The sequence below is a fragment of the Schistocerca nitens genome, chromosome 6 (assembly GCF_023898315.1).
Source record: "Schistocerca nitens isolate TAMUIC-IGC-003100 chromosome 6, iqSchNite1.1, whole genome shotgun sequence".
Classification (NCBI taxonomy): Eukaryota; Metazoa; Arthropoda; class Insecta; order Orthoptera; family Acrididae; genus Schistocerca; species Schistocerca nitens.
This window is the reverse complement of record NC_064619.1, coordinates 441186336-441210822: the sequence shown is the minus strand read 5'-3', so window position 1 is coordinate 441210822 and position 24487 is coordinate 441186336.

Sequence of the window (24487 nt, the reverse complement as noted above, 5' to 3'; positions counted from 1 at the left end):
GGATGTGTGCGATGTCCTTAGGTTAGTTAGGTTTAAGTAGTTCTAAGTTCTAGGGGACTGATGACCTCAGATGTTAACTTCCATAGTGCTCACAGCCATTTTTTTGTCAACAGTAGACTGTTCAGGATGGTGACGGTTCTGTAATGATGTGGGTCGTGTGCAGTTAGTCATGTGGGACCCTTGATACGTCTAGATACGATTCTGACAGGTGGCGCGTACCTAAGCATCCTATGTGATTACCTGCATCCATTCATGCCCATTGTGCATTCAGACGTACTTGGGGAATTCCACCAGGACAATGTGACACCCCGCACGTTCAGAATTGCTACAGAGTGGCTCCTGGACCATTCTTCTGAGTTTAAACACTTCCTTTGCAACCACACTCCCAAGACATGAACATTATTGAGCATATCTGGGATGCCTTGCAACTTGCTGTTCAGAACAGTTCTCGTCCCCCTCGTACTCTTACGGATTTCTGGACACAACTGGAGGATTCATGGTGTCAATTCCCTCCAGCACTACTTCAGACACTAGTCGAGTCCATGACACGTCGTGCTGCGGCACTTCTGCGTACTCACTGGGACCCTACACGAAATTAGGCAGGAATACCAGTTTCTTTGGCTCTTCAGTGTAAATGCAATGTCGCGCTGTACCGAGTGCTTCAGGGAAGGAATGAGCAAGGCCGAGAAATCTGACACGCCGCGGCCGGCCCTCTCTTAAGGCACCATCTCTGATGAAATTGTACTCATTCTCCAATATTTCGACTGCTTCCCGTACTTCTATAAATATCACTTTCTCTGTTTAGTATGGGACTTTCTTAAAATACATGATCTGGTCAAATTCTTTTTGTGCTCCGCTACCGCTGATATTACCTTTCGTCGTAAACGTGTGTGGCGTTTGGACTCTATAACGCGTTCTTTTACTGTCCTTCCAGTTCCTTCGACACACACACACACACACACATATATATATATATATATATATATATATATATATATATATATATATACTTTGCCTCAACAACACGACAGTTCATATACTACCACGGTGCGGAGACTGTCAGGCACATCGGGTTCCAGTCGGACGAAGTTTTCTTTTTGTTTTATCGACTACCAGCAGCAAGCTCTCTATCTTTCTACTCACGTTCCTTTCATAACCTGGTGAAAAACCACCGATAATGAGCATGCAATTACCACATTTTTCATCTGCGTAATATGGTAAGAAATAATTCAGTTTTATCGTAGTATCTCAATCATGCTAGTAATGGCGTATGATTCAACATTATTTCTGACCATACCGTTTCTCTTCTTGACATTACAAAAATAACGACGACTCCTTATTATGCTCATGGAATATGTAAACATGGTTGACACGAGCCAGTCCTGTTAAAAAAGAACGACTACGTCCTGCCGCACTTCATAGTGACGTAGGAGTGGCCCCATTTTTTATATGAGATGAGAGGAATACACAGATCATACAGAACGGTTCCAACGAAAAGTTGGACTGAACGAAAAGGACCGAACAAAATTTATGTGGCGCACGAATTACACGGTATAGGGATATCAAACTTGACGTACAACCTGCAATGATCAATTTCTACTCTCGTAAAATTGCAAACGTCGCAAACGGACCGTAAGGCATACGACTGAAAACCGAAAATTACCCCATCGACGGTCCTTTGCAGCCAAATAATTCTCTTGCTCTGTGAGGATACTTGAGTTAACTCACAGTCACTTTATCGACACTTGCGAGGACGAAGCGTCCTATCCATTCTAACGAATTGCAGTGAGGTACACATTTTTCAGTAACAGATGTGTAATATTTAAATACTATGTGGTCTTGAATGAGAAAATTTAAACCGCCGAACGGTTTAATTAATTGCCATAAAGGATGATTTTGGTAATAAATTCATTTATCCTTTTGTACAGTCAATATTTCGGCCAAGAATCGATACTTAATTTGTGATATCGTCAACATATGCATCTACCTGAAACAAATAACGTATTATCTTGGAGGTTAAGTGATTGACTTTTGTTTGTTCTTTTTTTTTTATTTGTTACGACACAAACACAAGAGAGTTTCACGATTCTGTAAGTGTTTTCGGCCAGCTAGTGGCCATGTTCAGGCTAAAAGCACGCGCTGCAAGCGATTTTCACTGCGATGCCAGTAATACTGTAAAGTAAGAAATATAAAAAATATATATAGTCCCACTCACCCATTTTAGAAATGACATGTTCCCAACACATTCATAAAACTTTAGTTCCAAATGTGCTCCGGCCGCTGTGGCCGAGTGGTTTTAGGCGCTTCAGTCCGGAACCGCGCTGCTGCTACTGTCGCAGGTTCGAATCCTGCCTCGGGCATGGATGTGTGTGATGTCTTTAGGTTAGTTACGTTTAAGTAGTTCTAATTCTAGTAGACTGATGACCTCAGCAGTTAAGTCCCATAGTACTTAGAGCCATTTGAACCAGTTCCAAATGTGTCATGGTGGTCGCACAGTACAAGTTATGCGCACATATGACAGCAATCCTACAGGAACTTTTACTCTAAGTAGTGTATTTATTATACTTAGAGTGTATTCATGCCTCGTTTTAGTTAACTCCTGCGTCATATGATGTACGAGAGATACAGTGTCTAGCGATCTGCTGCTCAAGCTATAAATCGAAGAACCAGTGATATAAATAAAAGTCCAAGAGTTGGATTACAACTCAGAGTCAAAAGGTATCAATAATACGAATCTATCCTCAGTAAAGGTGAAGAAGAACTACTGAACCTACTGAGTGTAACGAACAGTCTAATCAGTATAGAATACGGATTGAGACCAAAACGAAGAAGATGAAAGCAATGGAGAGAAGCACTAATGATTTTTGCGATAAAATTAACATCTAAACTGGGGACTACGAAGTGGATCAAGTTAAGGAATTCTGCTACGTTTGAAGCAAAATAACACAAGACGGGCGAGGCAAGGCGCACATACCACAGTCAAAGAGAACATTCGTGGCCAGTACAAGGGTGTTAGTATTAAACACAGACCAGGAAGAAATTTCTGAGAATGTACATTTGGAGCACAGCATTGCATGTTAGTGAATCATGGGGTGTGAGATAACCAGAACAAAAGAGAATCGAAGCATTCGAGAGCTGATGCTGCAGAAGAAAGTTGAAAGTTAGGTGGACTGATAAGGTAAGGAATGATGAGGACGTCCGTGGAATCAGCGCGGAGAGGAACATATGGAAAACACTGAAAAGGAGAAGGGATAGGATAATACGATTAACACATGTGTTAAGAATTACGGAATAACTTCCGTGGGAGTTGAGAGAACTACAGAGAGAAAAGCTGTAGGGGAAGACAAAGACTGCCTTACACCCAGCAAATAATTGAGGACGTAGGTAGCAAGTGCTACTCTGAGATGAAGAGGATGGCACAGCAGAGGAAATCACGTTGAGCCGCATTGTAACTATTGGAAGACTGATGACTCCAAATGACAAAGAACGTCTCTTACATATATGACGAGGACTCTTGTTTTATTAAGCACTTGGAATAGCAAGGTACGGAAAGCGATAGTTTTTTTAACACAACTATTATAATTATAAAACTATTTAAACACAGAAAGCACTCTCCAAATCGACTGTTCCTTAAGAAGTTTTTGTTATTACAGCTGTCGCTTTAGAATGACTTAATAGGCTCGACCGTCAATAGACACGTTTGCAACAGTACAATCTGAAAATATAATCGGTTCCAACATATTGAAGGACTGTGGACGCAAGCAAACAGAAAATAACACTCATTTGTGGCTAATATTACTTCTAGTATTTGATGACAGGGGGTAAATAACTGCCCAATCAGCAATTACACCTGTGTTACTGTATGACAGTTTACATCTTGGTCAAGCTTGTGAAAGTTTTACATTTCAATCCTTTTTTTATTTTTGGCTTCGTTATTACAGACTGAGTTACTATGTTACGATGTAAGCCAGAACATATTTCTGCATGCGAGGTAAAATACACATATGACGATAATGCTAAGCCCACCGACAGAAAATATTTAAAATTTAGTTACCATGACCAAAGGACATATCGGGGGGTGTGACAGCTGGACAGTGGTGGTATATCTTTGGATGCGGAGTGGCCGCGCGGTTAGAGGGGTCATGTCACGAATTGCGCGGCCCCTCTTGCCGGAGTTTCGAGTCCTCCCTCGGGCATGTGTGTGTGTGTGTGTGTGTGTGTAAGCCTAAGTAGTGTGTAAGTCTAGGGACCTATGACCTTAACAGTATGGCCCCTTAGGAATTCACACACATTTAGATGGTTGACGAGCTGTTCTCACTCGAGTCTATTACAACAGCGGGTATGTTTTTAAATGACAGGCGCATATTTGTAAGAACCCACACAAGGTGATGCTATAAAGTTAAGACGATAGTAGTAGCACTTGAAAATGGCACATCGTTGAACCCAGCTGAACCTGCGTTGTTAAAGAGAGTGACTATACAAAGGCTAAATTGGAAAATGAAACTGCTTTTTGTACAAAATTAGTTATGTCCTATTTCTTTCACCAGAAATTCGAGCTTTCGAAGACTGGCACCATTGTCATTGTGATAGAGATGGCCTATGGCCCCCTCCCGCTTTGTAACCCCGGCCTAGAGCGGTGAGGAGTTTTTCTACTTTCATCGTCGTTTTCGTACACTGAGCAATCAAATCGCCCCCCACCCCACCCCTCTACCTCACCCCCTCCTCTATGTATCCATCTACAACAGACTACACTGCGATTACATAAGAGCCAAGCTTCAGTCCCAGTACCCAGTCATCTCTTGACGATGGAGATGTTGCTCGCAATTTCATTTCAGATTGTATCTCAGCTTGAACACAGGACGAATTTTTGAGAATACCAGATGTTTGTAGTAGTATCGTCCTGTCTTATGGAACTCTATTGATGAGCTGTATGTGGATAGTTTTAATTATTGCCCATAATCTTCATTCTATTGTACGCAGAATCTTATACTTAAAGCTACCGGTAGAGATGATAACAGCAACATCTCATGACGATGTGGGTTCTCTGGCACGTGCCTGCCTTGCTGAGATCGATACGTCCATCTGTTACAGTAACATGCCGCTGACGTTTCTGGGTCGCAAAAGCGACGCTTCAGTTTGATACTATCGTGTGTAAAGTATATGCGTCTTAGGATCGCCGAATACCGCAGCATGTGACGAGTAATCATGAAACTGCTGGCGGCGACAGTGCTTATTCGACATCTGCAATAAATGAGCACTAGCAATCTGTGATTCTTCAAATGTGTAAACGTTTCACTTTCTACACACGAAGCAGTATTAGAACTTTTTGCACGTGATGCAAATTTTAGCATCAGTCCGAATAGGATAGAGCATCGGAAGAAATTATAAATAATCTTTTTCAAAGAATTATTGACTGGATCTCTGCAAACTATTTCTCTCTTACTTAAGAAAATGCAGTATATTCAAGCTTTCACAGCAAAAAATAATTAATTTATAGGGGTTTTATATCCCGAGGCCATGAAGGTGAAAAACTGGTCCACATCTTTCCATTCACCTGTCATGGAAACCTTTATTTAGAGGTCGACGGGAACTGAAACTAACGGGGGTACCATCATCCATTAATCATATTTTTCGTGGTACAGATTTAGGCACATCTTTTAGCATTTCAGATAACACAGACTTCAAGAAGCAATTTTGAGTTCGTCCTTTAAGGCTGTATAAATGAAAATGAGCCAGTATCAGTCACCAACCTTGGCGATAACTTTGTCTGAAAATCTTTATTGTTGACGTGCTCCAACCTTTGTCTGAAGATTCCCGTCAGCACATACGCGCTGGCTGTGAAAATTTCCAATCACAATGAATTGATATCTCACCCGCGACCCGCACAGTTCCACTAATCACTGGGTTGACACACTGAAGAAGAAACCTCTCGCAGAAGAACGTCTGTGGAGGGAAATGAGCTTCAGATAATGGCTACACAAACTTGATTAAATGGGTGGATAAAGCAGCTTATCAGATAATACTCTCCATACAGTCATGTGGCCAACGCTACTTGTTACAAGTATTAGTCTCACAGTGGCACTGGGATTGAAAGCTACTTGAAGAACTGACTCATGCAGATGCCACAGCCTCACCTCTCCCAGTCGCTCGTAGCATAAAACATCCAGTGCTCCCTAAGACGACGACCAGTTGCTTAAAAGTCCAGCTGTTGGAGCTCATTCGCTCTCTCGCTTCCGATGTATCACCTAGGTATCTGTCGACTCTGAATTTTCTTGAACGTCCATTGCACTGTACTGGAAATCATGTTCGAGAGGAACATTAATAAACTGTAGAGAGAGAGAGAGAGTTCGGTCGTGGTTGCAATAAAGATGTTCGGCTCAAATATATGGATAGACGGGGATGTCATTTACTGCTGGATTGAGCAAACAATTGCTAACGAAAATAAGGCGATTTAAAAGATATTCCCCCTTCGCTGAACATCTTAAAGCGAGAGGCCATCAGGCACCGAGTTTGGGAAATTTTATAATCCTGTACGTAAAAAAATAAGGGGCAAAAATTAAATTTGCTTGCGGAATTCGAAATTTCGAAACACATTCGCTTCAGATCTCCGAGGTTTTTAAACGAACGGGTATTGTTGAAAAATCAGGGGTTTTTCTATGCTATGATGCACATCATATTAGTTGAGACACTGGGCATTCATCGCGATTCTTTACACACAGCCTTCTATAGTTAGAAATCGTAGCGTTGCCACCTGGCGATCTCCCCGGTACTAAGACACCGCAGGCCTTAGTTTCCCGTCTAGCATGTGCTAGAACGTATGGTTGTGCAAATATGACTGCTGTAAACAGTCCCGATTTTGTGCTTAAGGGGCTTCGTCTCCCCATGGTAAGTCAAATAATGTCCGTGTCTTAGCTCTCTCGACATGGTTCAAATGGTTCAAATGGCTCTGAGCACTATGGGACTCAACTGCTGAGGTCATTAGTCCCCTAGAACTTAGAACTACTTAAACCTAACTAACCTGAGGACATCACAAACATCCATGCCCGAGGCAGGATTCGAACCTGCGACCGTAGCGGTCTTGCGGTTCCAGACTGCAGCGCCTTTAACCGCGCGGCCACTTCGGCCGGCGCTCTCTCGACATGCAGACATTTTGTTTCCTCCTGTTGTGTAAAGTCGTGGTTTATATATTTTAAGAGTGTTGTTTTCTTCTTCAGATGTTTTTTTATCCTATTGACAGAACCTGTATTTTTAAAAAGTGCCTTTTGATCTTACCATATGAGAGTGCTCCTCTATTACCATTATTGGCTTTGGTGTGTTACCACATTACTGTAAACCTTCACAAGGTAGACTTTTGCCTGTTTCGCTTTTATGGAAATTGCTAATAATCTTGAATGGCACCTAATGACGTTCTTTTTCTAGGTACAAATTTCGACTATCGGCATTGTTCCATATTTTAGCGTTATTCATGCACTTGGACCATTCTTTCGTGGGTGTAATTTTATGCGTTTGAATCCTCATTTCATGAGATGATTATTTACCCATAGTTCCGTAAGTGTTCCACTTTTTTATATCAGACTATGGGAGCCAGTACACTCTTTAGCTACCCCCCCCCCCCCACCCTCCCAAATGCATTTTAGAGTCAATGCTGTGTTAAAAACTTTTTACGTGGTTTGTTGTTTCAGAATTTTTGTATGTGGACCATTTACTTGTATTGGGTTTTGTAATTTTACTAGAGTGTCTGAAGATGCCTTTCAATACAGGCGAAACGCCTCGCGAATGAAGAACTAATAAATCCATCTTCATTACAACCACGACAGAATTCTCTCGGTAACATTACCACGGCTGCTTACCTATGCCACAGAGTTTGAGAATTGAGTGAAATGACATGTTAGTAATCTGTTGCCTGATCGGTAAGTCCGTAATGGTCATTTATGCAGTTGATACGTGGTAGGCAACGAAGTGAGTCACACTTCAGCACGATGAGTGGCATAAGCCACATTGCAGGTTGACTTCGGTGATATGGAACATAACAGACTGGAAGCGAACATCAGAATCACGTTGGGCATTTTGAACATTTCACTTCACAAATAGCTTCCTTCATACGATATGTAGTTGGGTTCTGTTCCAAATGGTTTCCTCGATTAATGTAAGAAAGGTAGAAATTATTTCTAAAACGGAAATAAAGCATTTCCGGAGATAAGACATATTTTCTTTCTCAGGAAAGAGGTGACTCTCAATTCATACGACATGCATATCATTCAGTCTGCTTCCAGTAGCTATATGTTAAAGAGCGATTCGTATTACCGCAGGAAGCTTTTCAAACAATCGACCGAAATCACATTATTCTAGCACAAAAAGTACCGAAAAGAGGAATGTAATTATATGTGGAACTGCGCAAACAAGCAGTCTCTCTCCCCACTCCAGTATCTGTTTTACTGCATGGAAGCAACAACACCATTTGATGAGTGGAAATGGAAAACCTTTTTCTTTCACACAACGCATTTATAATGCTATTGAATTGTCGGTACTCTGTTGCATGTCCCTAGAATTGATCCAGGTGCCAAACCACGGAGGAAGTCTTTCAAACATGCGTAATGAGATACATGGTCTTTGTGCCAAGCCGTGCTTACCTCTGGAGTTTCAAAATTCAAAAGATATGACAAGTATCTTTTTTTACTTTACTTTTTGTTAAAAAGTGGTGATGTATTTCTTTTCTTTTATATCACAGATAATACGTACTGCCTCAGTATTATAGCACTTGGACCAAAAACTATCTTACTGCTATTTTATCGAAAACTGACAATTTTGAGACCGTGGTTGTGTATAAAATACAAGCTGATTCTTGCAAACAAGAAGACAGCAACCACCCACTGTTAAAGATGCTATTTATTTTTAAAAAATTACACCCTTACCGTTTAGAAACGACGTTCGTCTTCAGACGGTTGCTCACTTTTACATTACGTTTGTCGTTGTTTATGTTAGTTGTTGGAAGGAAACAGACAACAAGTAATGTAAACGAGTAATGTAAGAAATGTAATATAAATGTGAACAGCTGTCTGATGATGAACCTTTTGTTTCTGAACGGCTAACAGTTCTATTTGTGTAAATAAACAGCATTAGTAAAAATGATTCAAATGGCTCTGAGCACTATGGGACTTAACATCTATGGTCATCAGTCCCCTAGAACTTAGAACTACTTAAACCTAACTAACCTAAGCACATCACACACATCCATGGCCGAGGCAGGATTCGAACCTGCGACCGTAGCAGTCACGCGGTTCCGGACTGAAGCGCCTAGAACCGCACGGCCACCGCGGCCGGCAAACAGCATTAGTAACAGTGGCCAGTTACCTGATATAATTCTGTGGTATCAGAATACCTTCTCAAGTTTTTGTATACAAATCAACTATATACAAACAGAGATACATTTCTTTTTTTTTTTTAATTTCCTGACAAATGTCAGATCTGGCACTCAGAACGTTATCCATCACCACTCTTCTTTTGTAAAACATGCTATTTGACTCAGAAAAACATTTTTATATAAATGGGTAATCAATTTGACGCCGTTGAAACATCAAATCGCTGTATTCATGAATGCGTAGGAACTCTACAGATTGGCATCGACAATGTAAAACCAAGCGTAATAATATCTCTGTGATATAGCACTTCAGTAAATGTCTAAAATCTATGTTTACCGCATCAATAATGTTAAAGGGATTGGCTGAACAGTTTGACAGACTGATTGGTATGTGGGGAATGTGCTCTGAAAGTTTGGCCGTACCTCTTTGTTATAACGTTCATATCAGCAAGATTACCTTTCCGTTTCCTGTTGCGATTATGAGACGTAGTATATCAGTAACTCTGTATTATATCAGGAACTCTCTTACCCATGATGAGACCAGATAGTGTGTGGTTTTACATGTGTGTAGATGGTTTGCTAGTATTATCAAGGACATATCGGATCGTGAATCGAGACTGGATAAATTAGTCAGTATAATACAAGATCGTTGCGTACCAGCAGAAAATATTCAGTACCTTAAAAGAAGAAGAAGCAAAAAAAAAAGCATTTCAAAGAGGTTTTAGTTTATCAGTATATTCTCAATAAATCATCTCAGTTCCACGAGAGATGTCTAGTTCCGTAAACACGAGAGTAGTTGCGAAATCTATTTTTACCAAATTTGAGTCACCAAGAAAATTGTTTCAGTTAATTTGTTAACAACATTTTTAGTTTCTTAAAAGATTTGTAGTTTCTAAGAATTTTGTTGGCGAAAAAATTTTCTATCCAAGAAGGGTATCTTACATGATTCTGGACTAGAGACATATCTCGTATTTCAAGAGGACTTAGTAGGTTTCAAGAAGAACTTTAGTTTCCCAGACATGTTTTAGTTACGAAGAAATGTTTCAGTTCACAAAAAGACTTGCAGAGAAGGGGATTTTTGGTTAGTGAAATATGGCTGAGAGGTGAAGAAAAGCTACCGATTATATGCGTGGGGAATATCCACGGCCGGCCGCTGTGGCCGTGCGGTTCTAGGCGCTGCAGTCCGGAACCGCGGGACTGCTACGGTCGCAGGTTCGAATCCTGCCTCGGGCATGGATGTGTGTGATGTCCTTAGGTTAGGTAGGTTTAAGTAGTTCTAAGTTCTAGGGGACTGATGACCTCGGATGTTAAGTCCCATAGTGCTCAGAGCCATTTGAACCATTTTTTTGAATATCCACGCAAAGTTCGGAAGTTTTTGAAAAAAATGAACAATGAAGCCTAAAATGTGTCGTTATAATTTTCGTATTTTCGTTTCGAATATAACTTTATGGCCTATCAATCAATCCCTTCTTTGAGTCAACCTGCGCCGTAACTTCCTTTCTCCGACAATGTCAAAATGGTTCAAATGGCTCTGAGCGCTATGCGACTTAACTTCTGAGGTCATCAGTCGCCTAGAACTTAGAACTAATTAAACCTAACTAACCTAAGGACATCACACACATCCATGCCCGAGGCAGGATTCGAACCTGCGACCGTAGCGGGCACTCGGTTCCAGACTGTAGCGCCTAGAACCGCACGACCACTCCGGTCGGCTCCGACAATGTCATTCACTACAACTTTATCACTAATCCGATCTATTCATCTAATCTTCAGCATTCGTCTATAGCGTTTTTCAAAAGCTACTAATCTCTCTTTCTCTGTACTGCTTATAGACCATCTTTGACTTCCGTTCAAAGCTGCACACCACACAAAGACTATCAGATTTGTACACACTGCGTAACACAATTAATGAACCATTCTTTCGAAACTCCATAATTGTCTCTCATTGTGAAGTGTAAATCTGAACTGTGGAGCAAAAGTAACTACAACATTCTTCTGTGCGAAAAACGTGGCGCCTTGCGACTTCATCCTGCAGCTCGACAACGCTCAAACAGAACGGTGTCGAAACGTGCGAAAAAGGGCCAGAGCTCCGAAATTCATGTGACCTGGACGGTAGGCCAATGATGTCATATTGGCGCCACATTTCACCACAATTGTGCCCAACGCAAACACTTGGCACCTCTCCGACGCCAGTTGCCTGGCTGGAAGCAGCACTACATCGCAGCTTTTCTCTGTTTAAATTGTCAATAAATGTGGGCTGGTGCCACCGTGAGTGTTGCCGAACTGGTGGTGAGGGGCGTACAGGGTTTCTTTACCGATGTATTCACGCATGTGCCAATGTCGCACCCTTCCGATGTCACGCCACAGGAGGACGAGAAACAGGAACACTGGTTCAAATGGCTCTGAGCACTATGGGACTCAACTGCTGAGGTCAGAAGTCCCCTAGAACTTAGAACTACTTAAACCTAACTAACCTAAGGACATCACACACATCCACGCCCGAGGCAGGATTCGAACCTGCGACCGTAGCGGTCGCGCGGTTCCAGACTGTAGCGCCAGAACCGCTCGGCCACCAGCGGCCGGCACAGGAACACTGAAAAAGTATAAGCACTCTTTGCTGCTTCGGATCATTCCTAAATTTCGGTCGCCAGTGGGTCCCAGCTGTGCGCGAGAACAAAAATTATGGTAGCGCTGCACTCCAAAGGGTGTGACAACGTTCATTGTGGATGCAGCCTCACAGTGTCCTTACAAAGCGTCGAAATGTACGCGGGTGTCAGCAGCGTCAAATGTCAAGAATGTCTTCCTGTTTCTCATCTCACTGAAGTCGGTTCCGATCACGAAACGAATGAGAATCTACGACCGAAGGAAACCGGTAGCTTCATTGAGGCCCTGCCGGTCGCTGTGGCTGAGCGGTTCTAGGCGCTTCAGTCCGGAAACGCGCTGCTGCTACGGTCGCAGGTTCTAATCCTGCTTCGGGCATGGATGTGTGCGATCTTCTTAGATTAGTTAGGTTTACGTAGACTAAGTCTAGGGGACTGATGACCTCATAGTGCTCAGAGCCATTTGAACCCCTCCCGTGCAATTGATAGTGGTTTGCATATTTAGATGTAAGGAAAGAATTCAGAACCGTGGTATTTATTCTAGTACTAGTGAATTTACTTTATTTTGTCCATCAGCTGTAGTTCACGCTGATTCGATTAACACGTCGCGTTCGGAATGCAGTGACATTGAGCTGATTGTATTTCCGGGGGAAAGCTAGCAGTACTGAGCCCTAAGGTCTTCTCGGCCGTCTTGCGCGGTGGCGCGCAGTCGAGACTTGGAAATGGCTACAGGAGTTTGTGTGGGTACCCGTTTCTCAATCTCCCTCCTCCTCCCCCATCATCCGTCTCTCTCTCTCTCTCTCTGCGTGTAACAAAACGGCGGCAGCGTTGCCCCAGCTGACTGCTGCCCTCGACAAGGCGCTACAAGTTTACTCTTAGGACCCCGCTCCCCGCACTGCTGCATCAGAAGCAGCAGCAGTACACGGTCGGTATGCAGTGCCGCCCCTGTTCCAGTGGGGAATGCGGAGCATGTGCCCTCCCCCCCTCGACACCCCCTCCCTTTTCTCTTCAAAGGCAACAACTACTACAGCGGAACGGGAAGTTTGCAAGCAGTACTTTAGCAGCGTGGGCCCTTTTTGCTGTGGTCTGCGCATATAAACTACCAACTGCCAGCCCACCAGAGAGAGCTGACGAGTCCTCGCCCATTGTGGCCGCGGCTATTTCTGCTTTGTAAAACAGGCCAGATGCTTTGTGGTGCGGTACTTTCGTAAACGTTACAAAAATTACAGTTAGAATTTTATGTACACCTTGTAACTGTTTTAACTTATTAAATGGCATGCCCCTAGAAGAGAAGAGAGGGGAGGAGCGGATATAGGCAGTTCTTGCCGCTCGTTAGCCTTTCACAAAAAAAAATTCAAATGTGCAAAAAGACATTGCTGTGAATAAAATCTGTGGTCCTAACTTTGACCATATGTTGGTGATGTGAGTAGTCCTGAAACCCAAAACACATTCTAGGACAAATATATATATATATATATATATATATATATATATATATATATATATATATATATATATATATATATATATATACGAACCACAAAAGAATTATCTGGATGGAACGGAAATCAGAAGATCTTAAGTACATGTACAGACAAACAAATAATTACAATTTCATAAAAATTGGGTGTTTTATGCAATAGAGAGAGCTTCACAAATTGAACAAGTCAGTAACACGTTGGACCACTTTTGGCCCTTAGGCAAGTAACTATTAGGCTTGTCACTGATTGGTAGAGTTGCTGAAAGTCCTGATGGATATCGTGCCATATTCTGTCATATTGGCGCTGCAGAAGGTCAAAATTCCGAGGTGGTTAGAGGGCCCTCTCCACAATGCTCCAAATGCTCTCAGTTGCGGGAGATCCGGCGACCTCGTTGGTCAAGGTAGGGTCTGGCAAGAACTAAGACACAGTTGCAAAAACTGCCGCATGCGGATGGGCATTGTCTTGCTGAAATAAAAAAAGTCCTTGCAAGTAATCAATTTTATCAGCCGCAGATATCGAACCCAATTTTAAATTTTACCGAGCACCGGTTTTGTTTGTCACTCGTTGCGCCCCACAGCAGCCGTCCACTATCCGAGCGTAAATTGTTGTACAGCGCAATGACAATCAGAGCCCTCCTATTCGCGGGACTCTGAGGAGCAGGGAAATGAGGGGGGGGGGGGAGGGGTTGGAAGCGATCACATCCACCCAAAGTATTTCGAAATCTTGTTAGAAAACACATGTTATTGTTCGCGAAAAATAGTAAGTAATACGAGTATGGAATATCTTACGCACATATACGTTCAATATTACTTTGATAATGAAGTTAGTAATTATATGCCTACACTACTTCTTCAATGACACACTCATTCGTTTCATTCATTTACCCTACATTTGTGAATCACAATATAAAAATGTTCAACACAACCTGATCCATGGCACCAGCTCCAGTTACTGCGCACTTTAACCCTCTCGCTGCTCCAGATGCATATATAAGCTAACAGTTTCAATGCTCCAGGCGTATACATACGACTGATTATGAAAAATATTTACAGCTGTACTCTGCTACAATCATACACATAAGTATTACGTCTACTACCCGACCAGCGAGTCGTAGACGGTTGTTACACAAGTATACAGTGTATTGTTGGAATACTTGTAGTTATCCGAACGACTTACTGAACGCTGAGTTCTCTTTAGAGAACATTTTATCGTAACATTGCCTAGTTTTCATGCTGCGCTTTCCGCGCTGTCGAGTGAAATGATATGAGATTATCGTCCGTTTACAGAAGATGAGCTGCCGAGCGTTCCAAATCAAAATGATGACGAGGACTTCATCATGCCCGATCTACCTGATTATAGTTGGACAGATAGTGATGCCGATGAGCCTCTAGGTGAACCAGTGACCACAAATATTCAAAATATTAGTGAATCAGCAAAAGATGAACCAGTAAATGCAGACCCAACAAAAACACATAATTTTAGATGTAAAGACTCTTATTAGGACCTCAAAGTGCATAATTTCGGTTACAGTCATTCCGATTGCAAAAACGTCAATTTAGATGACTCATCTGCTGTATATGGCAGCTTCCAAGTTGGCTTTTTATTTAAAGCCAAGAAATTGTAAACCATATAGCTGAGTAACTTAATTTACAGGATGTTACAAAAAGGTACGGCCAAACTTTCAGGAAACATTCCTCACACACGCTTACTTTCCATGTTAGAGCTCATTTTATTACTTCTCTTCAAATCACATTAATCATGGAATAGAAACACACAGCAACAAAACGTACCAGCGCGACGTCAAACACTTTGTTACAGGAAATGTTCAAAATGTCCTCCGTTAGCGAGGATACATGCATCCACCCTCCGTCGCATGGAATCCTTGATGCACTGATGCAGCCCTGGAGAATGGCGTATTGTCACACAGCAGTCCACAATACGAGCACGAAGAGTCTCTACATTTGGTACCGGGGTAGCGAGGACAAGAGCTTTCAAATGCCCCCATAAATGAAAGTCAAGAGGGTTGAGGTCAGGAGAGCGTGAAGGGCATGGAATTGGTCCGCCTCTACCAATCCATCGGTCACCGAATCTGTTGTTGAGAAGCGTACGAACACTTCGACTGAAATGTGCAGGAGCTCCATCGTGCATGAACCACATGTTGTGTCGTGCTTGTAAAGGCACATGTTCTAGCAGCACAGGTAGAGTATCCCGTATGAAATCATAATAACGTGCTCCATTGAGCGTAGGTGGACGAAACTAAAATGAGCTCTAACATGGAAATTAAGCGTTTCTGGACACATGTCCACAGAACATCTTTTCTTTATTTGTGTGTGAGGAATGTTTCCTGAAAGTTCGGCCGTACCTTTTTGTAACACCCTGTATATTAAAACACATTTGCAACTATACCAGAGAAAAATCAAGACTGTGACGTTGTAAAAATACAAACATTCATGAATTTAATGTTTCCTTGGCGTAAATTTTCTGATGGCTCAAGTGAGAAAAATGAAATAAACAGTTGCCAACGATTTGTTACCGTTGGCGCAAATCGTGCCAAGGCGTAGGTACTCTCTGAATCTAGGGATGTTACACTTTGTTGATTACAATGAGGAACGTGGAGATGACAGAATACGAAAATTTACACACATTTTGGATCATCTAAGAAAAGAATTCGCAGATGCTTGCCATCCCTTTAAATATTTGTGAATTGACGAAACTTTAGTTCTCAAACTGTACATTCCATGCAAACGCCATAGATTTGGCGTATTTTTGTTGTTGTATTGTCGGAAACTGGATATATTCTTGACTTTATTACTTGAGTGCAGCGGACGTAAAGAAAGAAACTCATTTCGGTGTAGTAAGTGTTGGAATCCATGGAAGAATTGTTCTTACTTCACTAGAAATCTACCTTGGTAAAGGTCATACACTGTGTGCCGACAACTGGTACACTATTCCGGCATTATTTTCTTATCTGCGTGACAGAGTGACTAATCATTGTGGAACTGTAAGAAAAACCCATGAAGAGTTGCCTGCTTTATCAGGAAAACTTAAAACAGTTGAGATCGAGTGTATGTCAACAGATAAACTTCTTGCCCTCAGTGGAAGGACAAGCGGGAAGAGAGATTACTTCCGTCTCTTCTTACAAGCAGAATTATAGCGCCTGACAAAACTGACAGGAATGGAAATGAGCAGAAAGAAAACCAGCTTGAGTCGCAAGCTTGACTGAAAATATGGGGCCCGTCATTTGGTGGATCTCTCTCTGATGGGCGCGCATGAATTATATAAATCTCAAATGGGAGGAATGATTTCAATAGTAGACTTTCAACAGAAACTCATCAAGGAGGTCCTAGAGATTTACATCTGACCGCATAAAGACAGCCATCGTGGAAGAAGATAGGCTGATGGTGATAATTACTCGACTGTAACACGTCGATATTCCACCCCGCACTCGTCCTACCCACCCACCCACACCGTCATAGCACCGTAGCACATAGCTAGAGAAACCAAAAGACAATGGCGTAGCCCATTTATAAAGTAGATTATCGTGGCCGGAGATCAACACAGCGGCGATACGTGCTTTCATTAAACGGTATGGCATCGTAATATGACACTGTGGTTAGGTGGCGCAAACGCTTGCAATGTGATCAGACAAGTCAGGACGACGAAGACGGAGTTGGCAGACAGTCTCTCACTGAAGAACCGTGAATCGCAAGAGGAGGACCTCTTCTGTGCTAAGACCAGCGTATCGAAATAGAAGTGGTAGTGTAAAAGGTGAAAAATTAGTCACAAATCATTTTGCAACATCTTGCATGACGTTTTGAACGTGATAAAATTCGACGCCCGCTGGATTCTGCGACTGATTAGTCCCAATCGAAATGTGGTGTCTAGGAAGCCTGCATAATCTGTTCGCTAGACAAACATTCAAAGAAGTCGTATTAATGAGTTTTATCACAAAATGAAAGTTACAGTACTGAACTTTTGCAGTTACACTGATGTGTCGCAAGCAAAGGGCGACATACAACATAACCTATCTTCTACAGTACAGAAAATTCCTGGTCTGTCCTACATAGAGTGTACAAGCCAAGTAACTAGGAATTGACGCTACTATACAAGTGACTCATCTTCTAAATCTACAGCTACATTTATACTCCGCAAGCCACCCAACGGTATGTGGCGGAGGGCACTTTACGTGCCACTGTCATTACCTCCCTTTCCTGTTCCAGTCGCGTATGGTTCGCGGGAAGAACGACTGTCGGAAAGCCTCCGTGCGAGCTCGAATCTCTCTAATTTTACATTCGTGATCTCCTCTGGAGATATAAGTGGGGGGAAGCAATATATTCGATACCTCATCCAGAAACGCACCCTCTCGAAACCTGGGCAGCAAGCTACACCGAGATGCAGAGCGCCTCTCTTGCAGAGTCTGCCACTTGAGTTTGTTAAGCATCTCCGTAACGCTATCACGCTTACCAAATAACCCTGTGACGAAACGCGCCGCTCTTCTTTGGATCTTCTCTATATCCTCTGTCAACCCGACCTGGTACGGATCCCACACTGATGAGCAATACTCAAGTATAGGTCGAACGAGTGTTTTGTAAGCCACCTCCTTTGTTGATGGACTACATTTTCTAAGGACTCTCCCAATGAATCCCAACCTGGCACCCGCCTTACCAACAATTAATTTTATATGATCATTCCACTTCAAATCGTTCCGCACGCATGCTCCCAGATATTTTACAGAAGTAACTGCTACCACTGTTTGTTCCGCTATCATATAATCATACAATAAAGGATCCTTCTTTCTATGTATTCGCAATACATGACATTTGTTTATGTTAAGGGTCAGTTGCCACTCACTCCCTTCACCAAGTGCCTATCCGCTGCAGATCTTCCTGAATTTCGCTACAATTTTCTAATGCTGCAACTTCTCTGTATACTACAGCATCATCCGCGAAAAGCCGCATGCAACTTCCGACACTATCTACTAGGTCATTTATGTATATTGTATTGAAGCTGCTATTCAACTGGGCCGTCACTAGTCGGTCGTGGCGCTTATGTACTCTTCACTTAGGGACAGCTGCCGTCACATTGTCGTCTTGGAGCGGAATCGGTCAGCGTGCGATTGGCTGACCTCTTCTCACAGCCGTCTCTTCTCTTGCGTTCCCGACTCGCGTGCCGGCGCTTCACTTTACGCCGTAACACGAAAAGACCGCCGGGCCGAGACAGCAGCAGAAATGTTGGAACTGTGTCAGGACAATCCAGATGATTCGGTTAGCTACCTAATCACAAAATAACGGGAGAATAGAGAGCTGCAGTTCATTTTGTACAGAACACCATCCACACACATTGCCGACGGTGTGGCCGATCGGTTCTAGGCGCTACAGTCTGGAACCGCGCGACCGTACGGTCGCAGGTTCGAATCCTGCCTCCGGCATGGATGTGAGTGATGTCCTTACGTTAGTTAGGTTTAAGTAGTTCTAAGTTCTAGGCGACTGATGACCACAGCAGTTAAGTCCCATAGTGCTCAGAGCTATTTAACCATCCACACACACCGCCTCTTCGGGCTGCAATATCTTCTCCCGCCCTTCATATTCTCTTCACATGACAGCCGGTGTCTTTGTCCTCTCTCCTGAGACGATGATACCATTGCGTAGCAAGCATTTCTTGGATAGTTTCCTGAACAGCCAAACCGCAGACTTTCGCAACCAAGGTCTCCACCGAGTGATCCGCCATTGGGAAAAAGTGTACGCATTGTAGGATTAGCACAAAGTTTCACGGTCGCAGCTTGTTTTTTCAGGGTGATAATTAAGGATTTACGATCATCCCTCGTAGCACCAAAAGCTCACGGACTGCGGGCACAAGTTCTAGTGCTTCCAGCCTCGGACGGCGGCTCTAGCGGCTCTGCTGCCCTGGTGTCCCTCCTGGGTGCCACGCGGCCGGTACACGTCTAGACGTCCCGGGCCAGAGCCGGCTAGAATTACGCCGTCCAAGACGCGGGCTGAGTCCCGCGCCATTTACATGTCACCGCAAGTAGGCGGCCATCTTTTATTCATAAAGCCTGCCCCCGGATTCCCGCCTCGTGTAATGGCCCGCCTGAATGTATTATTACCCGCTCAGACGGCGCAACCAGCATTCTCATTCCAGCTGCAATGACCACGTATAATTAACGCCCATAACTACAGAGATACGATTCCGTGTCTCGAGAACTCTGATAGAAAGGAGACGTCTTAAAAAGAATTCCTAACACCTATTACCCTGTACGGACATCGTCTGTTGCGTTTTATGCAGTACTCATTCTACAAGTGCTTACATCTACTTACGGATCCAAGGGGGAACGTGTCTCGCGATGGTCATGACATCCCCCTTACCCCTTCCCACTGACCCCAAAAGAATTTTTTGCTATAAACGTTTAAATTTTTAATACAGTGTATGTCATTGGACAGTTTTAATTGGTCACGGAAAAGCTATAAAACAAGACAGAAATGTGAAACAAGTTGGAAAGAGAAACTCTCCAAGATAAGGTTTAGAAAAGAAACGATATATGTATTGCGCAAAAATTGGAAATTGACCCTAATAATGAAAAGTGTGAGGTCATCTACATGAGCGCTAAAAGGAATTCGTTAAACTTCGGTTACACGAATAATCAACCGAATCTAAAACGTAAATTCAACAAAATTCCTAGTAATTACAGAATGAAATTAAATTGAAAAGAACACACTCAAAATATTGTGGGGTAGGCGAACCAAAGACGGCGTTTCATTGGCAGGACACTTCAAATGTTCAAATGTGTGTGAAATCTTATGGGATTTAACTGCTAAGGTCATCAGTCCCTATGCTTACACACAACTTAACCTAAATTATCCTAAGAAAAACACACACAACCATACCCGAGGGAGGACTCGAACCTTACACACTACTTAACCTAAAATGTCCTAAGGACGAACACACACACTCATGCCCGAGGGAGGAGTCGAACCTCCGCCGGGACCAGCCGCACAGTCCTTGACTGCAGCGCCTCAGACAGCTCGGCTAATACCGTGCGGCGGCAGGACACATACAAGATGTAAAAGAACTACTAAAGAGACGGCCTATAATGCAGTTGTCCGTCCTCTTTTGGAGAACTGCTGCGCAGTGTGCGACCCTTACTAGATAGGTTTGACGCAAGGGCACCACGTTTTGTACTGTCGAGAAACAAGAGAGAGTGTGTCACGGACATGATACAGGTTTTGGGATGGACACCATTAATATAAAGGCGTTTCTCGCTGCGATGAGGTCTTCTCACGAAATTTAAGTCACCAACTTTCTCCTCCGAACGCGAAAATGTTTGTTTACACCGATGTACATTGTGAGAAACTATAATCTTTATAAAATTAACGGAATCGTAGCTCCCGAGGGAAGATATAGTTGTTTTATCCGCGCGCTGTTCGAAGGTGGAATAATAGAGAATTACTGCCAGGCACTAAAGTGTGATTTTACAGAGTATCCATGTGGATGTGGATGTAAATGAAGTATGCTTACCTGATCAGCTTATCACGAAGAAAGAGAGCCAAATAAAATTGATTACATAATTTCAACCATAGATTTAGCGTGCCTGCAACATTCCAAACTCATTGAAAGTATTCCCAGACCAGACTGATCGGCGTTCGATGCGTCTTCCATTTGTTGCCTTATACACCTCTTAAGGATGTTCTAGTTCTTCTCACATACGTGTAACGGAGTAAATAGCGTCTGTGATCCTCTGCTCTAAATGATTGAAGTCATTAATATGTTCACTGTACACACGTTGCTTCACATAACCGTAAAGGTAAAAGTCTTACTGCATTAGCTCCGAGTACCATCGTGGTCACGACTTAAAACAACCTCTCCCTATTCACCGGGGGGGGGGGGGGGGGGAATTTTGTGCCCAGAAACTCGCGAACGTGCTTGGTGTAGTATGAAGGAGCGTCGTCTTGATGTAGAACGACACCTTCTGAAAATATATGAAGATGGAATCTGTTCTTTCGGACATGTCTGAAAAATCAGATACTATCTTCATGTAGATAAGGCTTACCAGCCAATGATCTTCTTCAGTGCGGATGCACTCACATTGCCCGAACTCTTAATGGAATAGGTAGATTGACTGCCGCGAGTAATGAGTATAGTGGGCAGTGGGCAGGGGCCTGCAAATGTAGTGTGTGGACAGGAAGTTGGAAGTGTGGCTCTCACGGGGAGCGTCCCAGACATAAGTCCCTGCAGTCGCACTATCCTCTGTCCTCGATCGCTCGGTCGGATAGAGCGTCTGCCATGTAAGCAGGAGATCCCGGGTTCGAGACCCGGTCGAGGCACACATTTTCAACTGTCCCTATTGATATTTATCAACGCCTGTAAGCAGCTAAGGGTCTGGATTTCATTGTAATTTCATCCTTCTGGAAATTGTGGCACTGCACACATTTGCAACTTGTCAGGGCAGTTTTTTGACGTCGCAGTCTGCTCCACAAATAAAAATGGGCTCATAACTTTAGTGTGGAACAGGACCCACCACACGTTCCATTCAGGTGCTTTGCGTTCGTACTCAATACAGGCACGACGACTTTCAGAAGCCCAGATATTGAATGTGGCCTCATCGCTAACAATTTCATGATAAATCATCACTGTCGATCTCATTAAACATATCTGTAACAGACTCTAAGCCTTTGGGTCTACCAGTCAGCGTGCAAAAACTGCAATTTGTAACCCGAAAAACGAAGACATTCCTTTAAAACCTTATGGACTGTAGTTTCTTATGGCCTACTCCTGGAGCACACGCAGCCATTGAATTTTTTTGGCTCCTTAGGTAGATATCCCGCTTAGCTTCTACAGATTCGTCACTTACTGGAGCCCTAATGTAATGGGGTTTGTCCAACAAACTACCGGTACCGTTTAACTGCTTATCCTACCGATTAATGTTATTGCTACGTGGTGGCTCTTTATTGTACACGCGACGTTATTCACATTCAACAATGGTCACGAATTCGAATTACGCAAGTCACACAACACACTGAATTTTCCTCTGTACCGTTCACGTCTCGATTGACGTGCTGCTACGCGGTTCGTTGAGCTGTGTCATCATCTTCGTGCCACTGAAAATTGTATCTGTACCACAGAAACTCTTTGAGATGCGGTCCAATAGCGCAAGTTTCAACCATTTGTTTCCTTTCTGTTAGCCACAACAAGCACTTGTAACTGCATCATGACTTTACTGACATATTGTGTATCAATTTCAAAGTTTCTCAGATAGCAAACTGGCTGTTGGCTCTTGTCTCGGGTTCTCCGGTCGACGTTTGATGATTTTTCTGCCGTTTCACGATCAAACAAACGTCGGCCGAAGAACCCGAGGCAGTTTGTCAACAAGTGGCCATGACAGTTTTAACAATTTTCTCAGATAACGTTTGCAAATAAAAGTAGCATGAAGACGAAGAGTCTCGAAAATGGAACGGAATTCTAGAAGTTACAACTTTGTTTAACACTGGATACTTCTGAGTTCCTTGCATGAAGACCGACGTGGTGCATGGCCTTGTTACCTGACCACCTGAAGAGGACATCTCACTAAGGAAAAGGCGATAATTGGTAGGCCAACCGCACCTGGTGACAACAAAATTATTCATGAGCCTGCAGACAGCATCGGAAAAACACAGAATGTTTAATAAATCAAGACACAAAGGGGAAGACTGTCCAATAAAAAAAAAAAGAACACTGACTTTCTCGGACGGAAGTGGAAGCGACTGAAAGAAACAGCATTCGCCCCATATACAAGCTCAAACAGCCACTGTGACTTGCACACATGCAGACTTGTGTCCACAATCGTAGCACTTTTTGTACGCATTCGGGAGGACGACGGTTCAATCCCGTCTCCAGCCATCCTGATTTAGGTTTTCCGTGAGTTCCCTAAATCGTTTCAGGCAAATGCCGGGATGGTTCCTTTGAAAGGGCACGGCCGATTTCCTTCCCCATCCTTCCCTAACCCGAGCTTGCGCTCCGTCTCTAATGACCTCGTTGTCGACGGGACGTTAAACAACACTAACCTAACCTAACCACTTTTTGTATCATCAGTTTTGTGACTGGTTTGATGTGCACCGCCACTAATTCCTCCCTCGTGCCGACTTCATCATCGCAAAGTAATACTTGCACCCAATATCATTAACTTATTTGTTGCATTGAAAGTTTAAGTTGTTTGCGTGAACAGTGACTGTAGACCTTCATTATGCTATGACGTTGCTGTAAAATGTTGTTTCTTATTATGTCAGAAGGCCGTTAGCCGAATAGTCTTGAAACAACAGACAGCAAACTTACAAACCTGGATGAAATCGAGACAGCTCTCCATAGTCAATAAACTAACTTATCGAACAAATAAAGCGAGTATAATACTCGTTAGGTACATTGAGTAACAAGAGAATAATAGTTAAATTTGGGCACTATGCACAGTGACAACATCATTACAGTGAGAAGAAGCAGATTAGGTGTGCAAAAGGTTATATTTATCATAAGCGGGTGGCCAAACCACGGAAAAGTTGTTGGACAACTTAAAGGATCCTGTAATTTAAATTAAGTATGGTTATAACAGATTTTTGTTGTATGTAATTCTTGAACGCAATTCACAAGTAGTTGACAGTAAGGAAAGTTATGTAAAACTCTGGATTCAGTTCACGCAAAATAAGGCTAATAATGTGGTAAGCTATCAAATTATGTGGGATACAGCCTGGAGGAGACGCTACAAATTATCCTTATCTGGAAAGCTCGTGAATTCAGAGTTCAAATGGCTCTGAGCACTATGGGACTTAATATCTGTGGTCATCAGTCCCCTGGAACTTAGAACTACTTAAACCTAAGTAACCTAAGGACATCACACACATCCATGCCCGAGGCAGGATTCGAACCTGCGACCGGAGCGGTCACGCAGTTCCAGACTGAAGCGCTTTTACCCGCACGGCCACACCGGCCGGCCAATTCAGAGTTAATAAGACAAAATCCCAAATAAAATGTGCAATCCAATTTGCTTGCCAGAACAAGTGCGTAGCAAAGTGCTCAAAATATGGATT